The 12,031-nt window shown below is 45.2% G+C and overlaps 2 protein-coding genes and 1 non-coding gene across 9 annotated transcripts in view; 2 read left to right on the top strand and 1 right to left on the bottom strand.

The window, feature by feature from the left end:
• The window catches only part of eftud2 (elongation factor Tu GTP binding domain containing 2), a 133,356-nt gene that overhangs the window by 35,437 nt on the left and 85,888 nt on the right, over positions 1-12,031 (top strand). The gene's annotated exons all lie outside the window — the stretch shown is intronic.
• LOC144500620 (phosphoethanolamine/phosphocholine phosphatase-like) overlaps positions 1-12,031 on the top strand; it is a 55,385-nt gene that overhangs the window by 35,457 nt on the left and 7,897 nt on the right. The window lies entirely within an intron of this gene.
• Positions 6,857-6,930, bottom strand: trnai-aau (transfer RNA isoleucine (anticodon AAU)). The gene has a single exon. It is a non-coding gene; the product is annotated as a tRNA-Ile (tRNA).

Raw genomic sequence — 12,031 nt, 5'->3', positions numbered from 1 at the left:
CAAGCACTGGGGATTCTGTGAAAGTGATACTTGGTTGTCAGGCTTGCTTTGTGTTGATGGAATGCATGAGCTGGGAGTGTGGAGGAGAGGAAGAGTCTTTTGCATGAGGTTGTCAGTGGGGTGCACTGGTGAATCCTAAGTTTTTTTTTTCAATCGTGGGGCATGGGCATCGCTGGCTGGTCACCATTTATTGCCCATCCCTAGTTGCCCTTGAGAGGGCATTTGAAAGTCAACCACTTTGCTGTGGTTCTGGAGTCACACGTAGGCCAGACCAGGTGAGGATGGCAGATTTTCTTCCCTAAAGGGCATTAGTGAACCAGATGGTTTTTTTCGACAATTGACAATGGTTTAATGGTCATCAGTAGATTCTTAATTTCAGAATTTTAAAAATTGAATTCAAATTCCACACTTGCCATGGCGGGATTTGAATACAGGTCTGCCAAGCATTAGCTGAGTTTCTGGATTAACAGTCTAGTGATGATACCACTAGGCCATCATCTTCCAGTCAACCTTGCACTAAAGAGGGCAGCCTGGGCAGCAAGTGCTTGGCAGTTGGTGCATTGGCCACCACCATTTCACTTCCTTCTGTTCCACAATCACTCTGCCCTTTGGGTTTGTTCCTCCAGCAGGTCCAAACCTTACAGCTGTGCAGCGCGGCACCCCCTCAGCCATGTTGGAGATCCTAGCCAGTGCATACTGAGGGTCATCTCCAGATCTGTCCAGGCACCTGAAGCACATCTTCAGCATGCAGGTTGATTGCTCAATGTTACATCTGCTTATCATATAGCTTTCACTGTATCGCTCTTGGGACAGCATAGGTGTCCCTCATGGGTGTCAACAGCCATATTTTAATTGGACATCTCTGGTCTCCAGGAAGCCGGCCAGTAAGTCTGCTTTAAGCTACAAAGAATTCAGAGAGAGTTGATTGGCTGGAATTCTTGTGCAGACCTGAATAAAGATATTATTGTGGTTGCATATCAGCTGTATATAGAGTGGAATTCCTTGCAGTTGCTGAATACTCCCTATTCTGGGAATGCCTTACTTGCCACAAGCATGTGCCTGTGAGAAACCTGTCAACCCAGTTCCCAATTATTCTGACTGGTGTAATTGCAGGCAAATCCGAGTTGTCTGAGCTAGCAACCAAGCCATCAGTCAGCTGTCTTATCCATTTGTGTACTGCCAACTACAAGATCCTTCAAATGTCTTTGACAGAACCCTGGCAGTGTCCAAGAGGTTGAGGGCAGTGGTAAGCTTGGGTCACTGGTATAAAGTGGCCAAGTCCAGTTGGCAGCAGGTCTTCTTCCAAACAATGTCTCCCAACACCTGATGCCAGAACCTGGCAAGCTGGTGTTTTGAGGAAGCCAATTTCTATGCCTCTAGACCCTGTGTGCTGGGTCTGCCCTGTGAAGCTGCAGGCCTGTGAGCAGCAGGCTGATGATGTTCCTCCTCCTCCTCCTGTTTCCACAGTTTCTGGCGTTGCTCACCTTGGTCTTCATCTGAGGTCAAAGCCACACAACATAAGTGAACCCATACTGATCTGATAGACCAAGAGTTCCAAAGGACAAATCTGACGTACAAACCACCAAAGCTGTCAAATTTCCTCTCAACACAAGCACTGTGCACAAAGCTTTCATACAGGCAGGCAGCTGAGAGGCTTCAGTATCAATTGGCATAATCCCCCGTCATGTCTTTGCCCCCCTCTCGATTTCCACTGTGTTCCCGCCTTGCTTTCACTGGCGAATTCCCGGGAGCCTCTGAAACCCAGTTTAATCGCTAGAATTGAATTTCAAAAACCAGTCACTGTAATTGACCAGTTAACATGTTGAAATTGACACCTCGCTTCTCCAGAGGGAGTTGCTCACACACGGCCTCCATGCATCGCCGTCAAAATGCAGACATTGGAGCCGCCTTTCCAATGCGCTGAAATTTTCCTCTGTGTCAGCTCGCAGCACATTAAAATTCAGGTTTCTCAAGGGCACACGCATTTGGCAAATAAGGCACTGCCAGAACACTCGGGAGTATTAGAACATAGAACATAGAACATAGAACATTACAGCGCAGAACAGGCCCTTCGGCCCACGATGTTGCACCGACCAGTTAAAAAAAAAACTGTGACCCTCCAACCTAAACCAATTTCTTTTCGTCCATGAACCTATCTACGGATCTCTTAAACGCCCCCAAACTAGGCGCATTTACTACTGATGCTGGCAGGGCATTCCAATCCCTCACCACCCTCTGGGTAAAGAACCTACCCCTGACATCGGTTCTATAACTACCCCCCCTCAATTTAAAGCCATGCCCCCTCGTGCTGGATTTCTCCATCAGAGGAAAAAGGCTATCACTATCCACCCTATCTAAACCTCTAATCATCTTATATGTTTCAATAAGATCCCCTCTTAGCCGCCGCCTTTCCAGCGAAAACAATCCCAAATCCCTCAGCCTCTCCTCATAGGATCTCCCCTCCATACCAGGCAACATCCTGGTAAACCTCCTCTGCACCCTCTCCAAAGCCTCCACATCCTTCCTGTAATGTGGGGACCAGAACTGCACACAGTACTCCAAGTGCGGCCGCACCAGAGTTGTGTACAGTTGCAACATAACGCTACGACTCCTAAATTCAATCCCCCTACCAATAAACGCCAAGACACCATATGCCTTCTTAACAACCTTATCAACTTGATTCCCAACTTTCAGGGATCTATGCACACATACACCTAGATCCCTCTGCTCCTCCACACTATTCAAAGTCCTCCCGTTAGCCCTATACTCAACACATCTGTTATTCCTACCAAAGTGAATTACCTCACACTTCTCCGCATTAAACTCCATCCGCCACCTCTCGGCCCAACTTTGCAACCTGTCTAAGTCTTCCTGCAAACTACGACACCCTTCCTCACTGTCTACCACACCACCGACTTTGGTGTCATCAGCAAATTTGCTAATCCACCCAACTATACCCTCATCCAGATCATTAATAAATATTACAAACAGCAGTGGCCCCAAAACAGATCCCTGAGGTACACCACTTGTAACCGCACTCCATGATGAATATTTACTATCAACCACCACCCTCTGTTTCCTATCCGCTAGCCAATTCCTGATCCAATTTCCTAGATCACCCCCAATCCCAAGGGCTTGCACTCAATCAATGCACAGCTGATATGCAACCACAATAAGATCTTTATTCAGATCTGCATAAGAATTCCAATCTGTCACTGTGAGGGTAGAAAGGGGAAAATTAATTTGATGTGTTGCTGTTGATCAAAGCCCTTACCTATCCCTTGTAGCAGATAATGCCACTTCACAAGAAGAGCATCAAAACGTTGTCAGATTGCATTTTCAAGGCTAATTCCGCTGTTTATGTCACACTTGCTAAAGCTGCTGTGTATGAGTTCTCTAACAAAGGATTTTCTGATGCTCAGTAAGTGACCCAGTTCTGATGCGTTAAGCCTGCTCACAAGGAAACGCATCACTTAAAGCTCCTCCTGGGTCAACTTAGTGTTTCCTGAGGATGGGGACTAGAATTAGCCTTGTGAGAATTAAATATAACGGAATGCAAAAAACTGCCCATAGCAAGAACTGCTCACCATCTATCCCCCAGCATGATGGAGAGCAGTAAATGGGGAAAACAAACAAGCTGAAATCCCAGAATATATGTGCCGTATGATGTTTGATTGGTGCTAACTGCAGAGTTCTTTATGAGGCTAGATAAATAAACAGGCCAGAAAGGAACAGAAGATGAAGTAGAATGAAAGGAGGTTCATGGGGAAGCATCAACTCCACCATTGACTAGTTGGGTCAAACAGCCTTTGAGCTCTGCCAATGTACGTTCTTTGCTTGTATTTCCACCTCTTTGTGGACAGACAGAACAACAAACATAATAAAATTGAAACCATATACTATCTGTCCCAAAGGGCAGGATCCCATTAAAGAGAACACAATTACCAATACAAACTTCTAAACCCTCTTTTAGGAGACTAAAGGCAAGTGACAAAGAATCCACGGTTGAGATGCAATGGCACAGTGGTTAGCACTGCTGCCTCACAACACCAGGGACCCGGGTTCAATTCCCAGCTTGGGTCACTGTCTGTGCCGAATCTGCACGTTCTCCCTGTGTCGGCGTGGGTTTCCTCCGGGTGCTAAACTGAGTGACTTACTAGGCCATATTCAGAGGGCAGTTGAGAGTCAATCACATTGCTGTGGGTCCCACAGTCTGAAAGGCGTGCTGGTTAGGTGCATTGGCCATGCTAAATTCTCCCTCAATGTACCCGAATAGGTGTCAGAGTGTGGCGACTAGGGGATTTTCCCAGTAACGTCATTGCAATGTTAATGTAAGAATACTTGTGACACTAATGAGAAAAAGCTTACCAGGAATATAACCTCGCCATGACTGTTAAGATAACACACTGGACCTGCTCTCTTCAGTGCCTACCTCAGGCACCACTACATTCTCTTAAAGCAGCAACACTCACTTGGACAACAAGGTTCTCACTGCTTCTATTAAAGGTCAGCTTTAACTTGCCATTCAGCTTCATGGCGACACAGCTCTTCTAACACAACCTGCAAACCCCGACCTTCCACTTCAACAGCCCGACAGCCCCACTTCACTTCTCCTGTGTCTCCTTAGCTGTTAGCCTTCCCTTCATCCTCTATCTTCTTGCAGGACAAATGTGTGTACGAAACAAAATAGCAGTGATGGTGAGTAGGAGCTGGTGTAGACAAGGACACAGAAAGCAGAGTGTTGGAGGAGCTAAATTTCTGAAGGGTGAAAAGTTGGAGGCCAGCCATGGAGCATGGCAATAGCCATACCTCTACGTTACAGAGGCATGCGGGAGGGTTTCAGCAGCAGATGAATTGAGGAAGTGGGAGATATTAAAGAGACAGAAGCGAGTGGCCTTTTGTGGAGGAGTAGATATATGTTTTTAAGCTCAACTTAAGGTCAAACTGAATGCTGAAATTGCAAACAATGTGGCTCAACCTGTGACAGTGGCTGTGTTGTACCTCCTAAGGAGGTTGGTGGATCCTTCAGAGAATGCCAAGACTGGTACAGAGGGTAGCTCTGGCCATGAATAGTGGGGATTTAGGCAGCAGAAGAATAGGAAGACCGAGAGAACACTATCTTGGGGATACTGTTGGGTTGGGAGGGATCAGGGAAAGTAATGTACCCAAAAGAAGTCAATAAAACGTGACGTAGCTGGGTGACAGGAAGGGGAAGAGATGGGAGAGAAAGCATCCAAAAGGGCCAAAAGTGTAAAAATTGACCTTTTTCTTTGCCTTATGTTGTATCAAATGGATCGTTACATTTGGTACAACTCTTATACAGTTACAATTAAATGTTACAATACCTAATTAACCAACAGGCACAGAACGTTACTGGATCAACAACCGCACCAATCACTAAAGTACTCCACAAAACAAGGCCCTCAAATTCAAACAAAGTTGTCTTCTTGAGATTGAACCTCAGGATTTAGTAGGTAAAGATATGTCGGTTAGTATTTAGGTCTGTCAATTTTCAGCTTTCCCTCCGTCTCAGTTAATGTCTCTCAGCCGATGTGTGTGTCCTTTTATAAATTCATTCGTGGGACATGGGTGTCGTGGGCTGGGCCAGCATTTATTGCCCATCCCTAGTTGCCCTTGAAAGTGAGTAGCTTGCTAGGCCATATTCAGAGGGCAGTTGAGAGTCAACCATATTGCTGTGGGTCCAGAGTCCCATGTAGGCCAGATCAGTTAAGGATGGCAGATTTCCTTCCTCATGGACATGAGTGAACCAGATTAGTTTTTCCAACAATCGACAATGGTTCCATGGTCATCAGTAGATTCTTAATTCCAGATATATTTTATTGAATTCAAATTGCACCAACTGCCGTGGTGGGATTCAACCCCAGGTCCCCAGAACATTAGCTGAGTTTCTGGATTAGTAGTCTAGCAAAAAGACCACTAGGCCATCGCCTCCCCGTGCTCACACTCCCTCTGTTTATCGAGTGCATCAGTGAGCTATGGATATATGCCCAAACTACTTCCTGGGAAATATTCCATGGCTGTCTGAAGCAGTGTTCCTCATGGCAAGACCTGCAAGCTTATGACGGTTCCCATTGACAATAAGTGTGGCTCCCCGATTCCAGCCATTCATTTTCCTGTAATCTTGTTGAGTATCATGAGATTCGTTGTAATATTGTTTCCCATGTGACTGGCGCCACTTTGGAGCAGTCTCTCTGCTGAAATCATTTTCAGCAGCAAGCTTTTGTGAATTTAAAAGATTATTTATTATCTCACACTTACTCCAGAGGTTTAATGCAATGCCTTGCACACATTATCTCACACACACACACACACAAATTAGACACATAAGAAGGAAAAGCAATATGATTACAATCTGGAATTACTTCACTCTTTTGTAGCAAGTCTGTAGTTTCTTGGATGAATTGATGCTTTAGCTGGAGCGGAGATTTTTCAAAAACAGAGGATTCTCGGTAAGCTGTGAGTCTTCTCATAGTTAAATTGCCAGGAGGATGGCTCTTGGGTTAAGCTGAACTTGGGGGAAGTGCTCTTCTCCCACATTCAAGGTATAGCTGTATGATTGCCTCGCAGCTGGATTTCAGATGGTGTTCCTGATGGTATCTGTCACGGTGTTTCTAACCAGAAACGGTGAGAACATGCAAACTCCACACAGTCACCCAAGGCCGGAATTGAACCCAGGTCCCTGACGCTGTGAGGAAGCAGCGCCAACCACCGTGCCGCCCCCAAAAGCATGGCTGCGATGCGATGAGTTATTCAAATCAGTCTGCACTCTGCTGACAAAGGGATTTTCACAGAACATAACAGGAGGCAGTAGTATATAAACACAGGTAATTGCTTTTGGCCAGTAAGGGTATCGAACCCACAACCTTGGCATTATTAGCACCACGCTCTAACCACTTGAGCTAACCGGCCAACTGCAAAATGCAGTTGTAAAATCTGTAGTATCATTATGCTTGTACTAGGCATGACACCGCTTAAAGGGGTTAAAAGGGTGGCACAGTGGTTAGCACTGCTGCCTCACAGTGCCAGGAACCTGTATTCGATTCCCGGTTTGGGTCACTGTCTGTGCGGAGTCTGCACGTTCTCCCTGTGTCTGCGTGGGTTTCCTCCGGGTGCTTCAGTTTCCTCACGCAGTCCGAAAGATGTGCTGGTTGGGTGCATTGGCCATGCTAAATTCTCCCTCAGTGTACCCGAAGAGGGGGCCGGAGTGTGGCAACTAAGGGATTTTCACAGTAACTTCATTGCAGTGTTAATGTAAGACTACTTGGGACACTGATAAATAAACTCTAAACTTCAAACTCTAAAACTTTAAAATTCAAGCTCAAATCCATTAAAAGAACGTTGTGACAGTTGATAATTCTGCACTGGGCTCATCAGATCAAAGTAATGTACTCCACTTGCCACCAGTTTAATTAGAAGGCAGAGCTCTCAGATTACTGGCTTCCTGATATTTTATAGAACAGCAGTTTCAAGTTGAAGGTCATGGCACTCAGAACAGACTGCAACTCAAATCCATTTGCTTCCAGCTAAGATTAGGACATTGGTCAGGACTGTTTGTTTACCTGAAGTGACATTTTAAAGAAAAAATGCCTAAAATAATAACTAATGGAAACAAGACAAAAAAAAAATCTGCATTTCTAAACCAAATTCTTGACATATGGGCAAATGTCCCTGGTAGAGTATATGTATATAAAATATTTGTATTGACTTGTATAACAATTGAATTTAAAATAGACCCAACTCTGAACCATTGAGTTTTTGATCATTTCTACCTAATTTGGCAGTAAAATCTTGTTAGTTGGTTTTAAAGATGTGTAGGGTTAAGACAATTTTATCAGCACTAATTCTTGTGATTAAAAAAACTTCTCATGGTACACTAAGTAGTTTGCCCTCTCAGCTATGTTAGAAACAATAAGCAATCATAAAACGCCTTCCTTGAATCAAATGCATTATCTCGAACCATCGTATAGCTATACCATTCAAACACATTTATTTAGAGTACAATTAGTTTCATTAAAGTAAACATTTGAAACTGTGAACTGCAGCATAATGATTAGCTTTTTATTCCCACAATAAAAACTCTTACTTTTCTTGATATAATGGGCGGAATCTTACCCAAAAAATGGGAAAGTGTCAGTGTCTGACTGAAAATGGGCAAGTCTCTCTCCAGAGAAACAGTCCAGTTTTCCCTCCAGATCTTATGGCACTTTGTCAAATAAAACAGGGGACGTATTTCACACCATCATGTTGAGGGGCAGGACATAAATACGGTGTCAAAGCCAGTTGCACAGACATCCTCCCGCTTACCCTCCACGATCAGAGCCGGCCCCGCCCCCACACCCCCACCCAAAAACAGTCAATGCTGGCAATTCTACTTATCACGAACATCGCTGGCATCGGATCCCTTCCCCACACCCCTGACCAGTCAATGCCACGCCCCTAGCTTCCGCGTCTGCTACCCCCCAACCCCACAAATAAATGAGTCCCCCCCCCCCCCTGCATGAGGCCCCCATTAGGGTCTGCCCCCAGCACTGCCAGGGCTGGGTGAACCTGTTCTAAACCTCGCCAATCTGATGTCACGTCAGCGAGGTTTGAAAATATGCCTGGGGGATGGTGGGGATATGTGGCGAGGAGACTCTTTTTAATAATGTTTGAATTTATGAAAATGTATTAAAATCAGGTTCACACCCATTGTGGCCGTGAATCTAATTACGGGATAAGTGAGGAGTGGCGAAAACCGGAGATGCCGATTTCACTGGCGAGATTCAGGACTTGCAGGTTTTGCCGGATCTTGAGCCACTCCCATTCCCACAGATGAAGAGCGTGAGCTCAAGATCGCTCCCAATGCATTAGGCTTTTTTCATGCGCCATGACCCTTGGCCAGACCTCGGAATGTGGGTGGGGGTGGGGGCGGAGCTCAGGGTTAGGGAACAATAGTGTTTTGTTTAAAAGTAGATAAAGATTAGGATTCAAGACACCTGCTTTTGGAATAAAGCCACAAGATTCCATGGGCCTTAACCAAACAAAATTTAACATTCAAGTTTATGAAGATAAAACAATTTGTAATATGTATCTTACACCCTAACATTCAGAATCAAGTTTAAAGTTTTTAAAAGTTTATTAGTATCACAAATAGGCTTACGTCAACACTGCAATGAAGTTACTGTGGAAATCCTTTGAGATCCATGTGAATGAATGGGCAAATTGTGATCGAACACACCATGCTACACAATAAATGGCAGGTGCCACAGATCTCATGGATTTCTCAGTAACCACCCCAGACGTCAGTATTCACTGTGAGCTACACTATCTCTTTAAAAACTCTGGTGGGAATTTTACCGCCCTGTCCACCACAGGAATCGGAGCGGATGAGGGACGGGAACATGGAACAGTCCGTTGACATCGGGCGGGATTTTACGGCTTCGGCATGAGCAAGGCCGTAAAATCCTGCCCTCTGTCTCCCTTTTGGAGGAATTTCCCATCTTCACATTCAAAGATCTAACCTCTGAATTTCCTCCAAACATCGTTCTGATTCAGACTGCCTTAACGACCGCTCATTTCTCAGGGTTTCCTTTCTCAGGACTTCTCCCAAGCCCTGACTGCCTGGAAACTGCTCACTGCTACAACCCTGCTGCCTGGAGCCTCTTCTCCCTGCTTCTGAACACACCCAGTCACGTAGGATTTCTTGAGCCCTGACTCTTGGCTGCACCAAGCTATCAATGGTTCCCAAGGCTCCTTCTGAGCCCCAACTGAACAGAGTTACCAAATGGCAACCAGAGCTTTACTGAGCTCCCCAACCCAGCTCTTCAGAGCTAACAGCAGCACTTTCTTTAACTTAACTAGTACTTCTGCTTGTGTCCCAAAGCCGACTGCCTCAAACTGACTCTGACAGACTAAAATTAATTAATCTGGGGAACCTATTAACAGTCACAGAGAGTCCCAGCCTTGTTACTTGGCAGGAACTGATGTGACAGCATTGGTACATCCTGCATAATGTTACAATGTCTACAAATGGTGAACTTGCATAGCATGTGGGCGACACGGTAGCACAGTGGTTAGCACTGCAGCTTCACAGCTCCAGGGTCCTGGGTTCGATTCCCGGCTTGGGTCACTGTCTGTGTGGAGTTTGCACATTCTCCTCGTGTCTGCGTGGGTTTCCTCCGGGTGCTCCGGTTTCCTCCCACAGTCCAAAGATGTGCGGGTTAGGTTGATTGGCCATGCGAAAATTGCCCCTTAATGTCCTGAGATGCGTAGTTTAGAGGGATTAGCAGGTAAATATGTAGGGATAAGGGCCTGGGTGGGATTGTGGGGTCGGTGCAGACTCGATGGGCCAAATGGCCTCTTTCTGCACTGTAGGGTTTCTATGATTCTTCTATGATTCTATGATAAAGAATGAAAGCAAAATACTGCAGATGCTGGAATCTGAAACAAAAACAGGGAATGCTGGAAAAGCTCAGCAAGTCTGGCAGCAGGGAGACTTTGACAGAGAATCTTGTCCAATAACTCAGTTACACTTTCCAACCTTTTCCAGTTAGATCACATTAATATGTGCGATGAAACCTATTCATTCTTTATGCTACAAGAACAGAGAATGTTAGAATACCTCAGCAGGTTCGGCAGCATTTGTAGAGGATAATGTTTTGAGTCTGTTCAACTTCAGAGCTGAATAAGGGGAGAATTGCGTTGGATTATTTACTGTATAAGAGGGAGTGGGACAACTCCCACACAGTAAGGAGTTAGACTCCTTACTGTGTTTACCCCAGTCCAATGCCGGCATCTCCACAGCAGGGAGAGAAAACAGAGTTAATGTTTCGAATCCTTATGACTCTTCAGAGTTAAAGAAATTGAGCAATCTGTTGGATTATATACTGCTTAAGAGGGGGTGGAATATTTGGAACAGAAGATCAGTGATTAGTGGCCAGGGGAGATTGCAAAAAAGTTATAGCAAAACTTAAGAACATTTGACAGATGACAGGGGGGAGGAGAGTTTTTGCATTTGGGCAAAAAAATGGGATATATAAACAAAAAAAGGTTAAGTCAGGGGAGAAAGGTCACAGTCTAGAGTTGTTGAACTCAATGGTGAATCTTGAGGGTGGTAAGCTGCCTAATCGGAGGATAAGCTGCTACTCCTCCAGTTTGCATTGGCAAGCAACAGGAAGGTTGGGGTCATGCTTGCAAGATGAGCAAAGATGTTCCGTTTTGCCATTTCAACTCAGCACCTTTCTCTCATGCCAACATATCCATCCTTAGCATGCTGTAATGCTCCAGTGAAGCTCAAAGCAAACTGAAGGAGCATTGGATTTGTCACTTGTTTTTAAGTTTGGCTACATCTTTGTTGCAATCTCTCCTGGATGCCACTAATCGCTGATCTTCGACTCTGTCTCAGTTGTCCCACTCCCTCTTATACAGTAAATAATCCAACGCAGCTCTGAAGTTGAACAGACTCAAAACATTATCCTCTACAAATGCTGCCGGACCTGCTGAGGTATTCTAACATTCTCTGTTCTTGTAGCATAAAGAATGAATAGGTTTCATCGCACATATTAATGTGATCTAACTGGAAAAGGTTGGAAAGTGTAACTGAGTTATTGGACAAGATTCTCTGGCCGTCCCTCAGCGCTTTCTGGGTGGCAGGAGGCGGCATGCCATTCGCTGGCGGCGGGATTTTCTGGTCACGCCACTGTCGACGGGAATTCCCATTGAAGCCACCCGACGTCGCCAGGAAACCCATGGCAGGGGGTGCACCACCAGTAGAACCTCAGAATCCCAGGGGTGTGAATGGCCAGAGAATTCCAGTCGGCAGTTACTTGCAGCTGTGGAGTAATAGATTGCCAACCCTTGGACTAAACCCTAGTCACTGGTGGGTACATTTCCACTTTGTGGGTAATCAGCAGTCTGGGCGCATTCAGAATCAGTCATTTACCAATGTGAAGTTATGGTTTAAATTTCCACTCAAAATCATTTACATCATCACAAGTACAAAATCCTTCCATGAACTACTGCAATCGGTCAG

Source organism: Mustelus asterias, chromosome 11 (genome assembly GCF_964213995.1).
Source record: "Mustelus asterias chromosome 11, sMusAst1.hap1.1, whole genome shotgun sequence".
Lineage (NCBI taxonomy): Eukaryota > Metazoa > Chordata > Chondrichthyes > Carcharhiniformes > Triakidae > Mustelus > Mustelus asterias.
The sequence above is the reverse complement of the archived record's forward strand: the minus strand, read 5'-3'. Positions and strand labels throughout refer to the sequence as shown.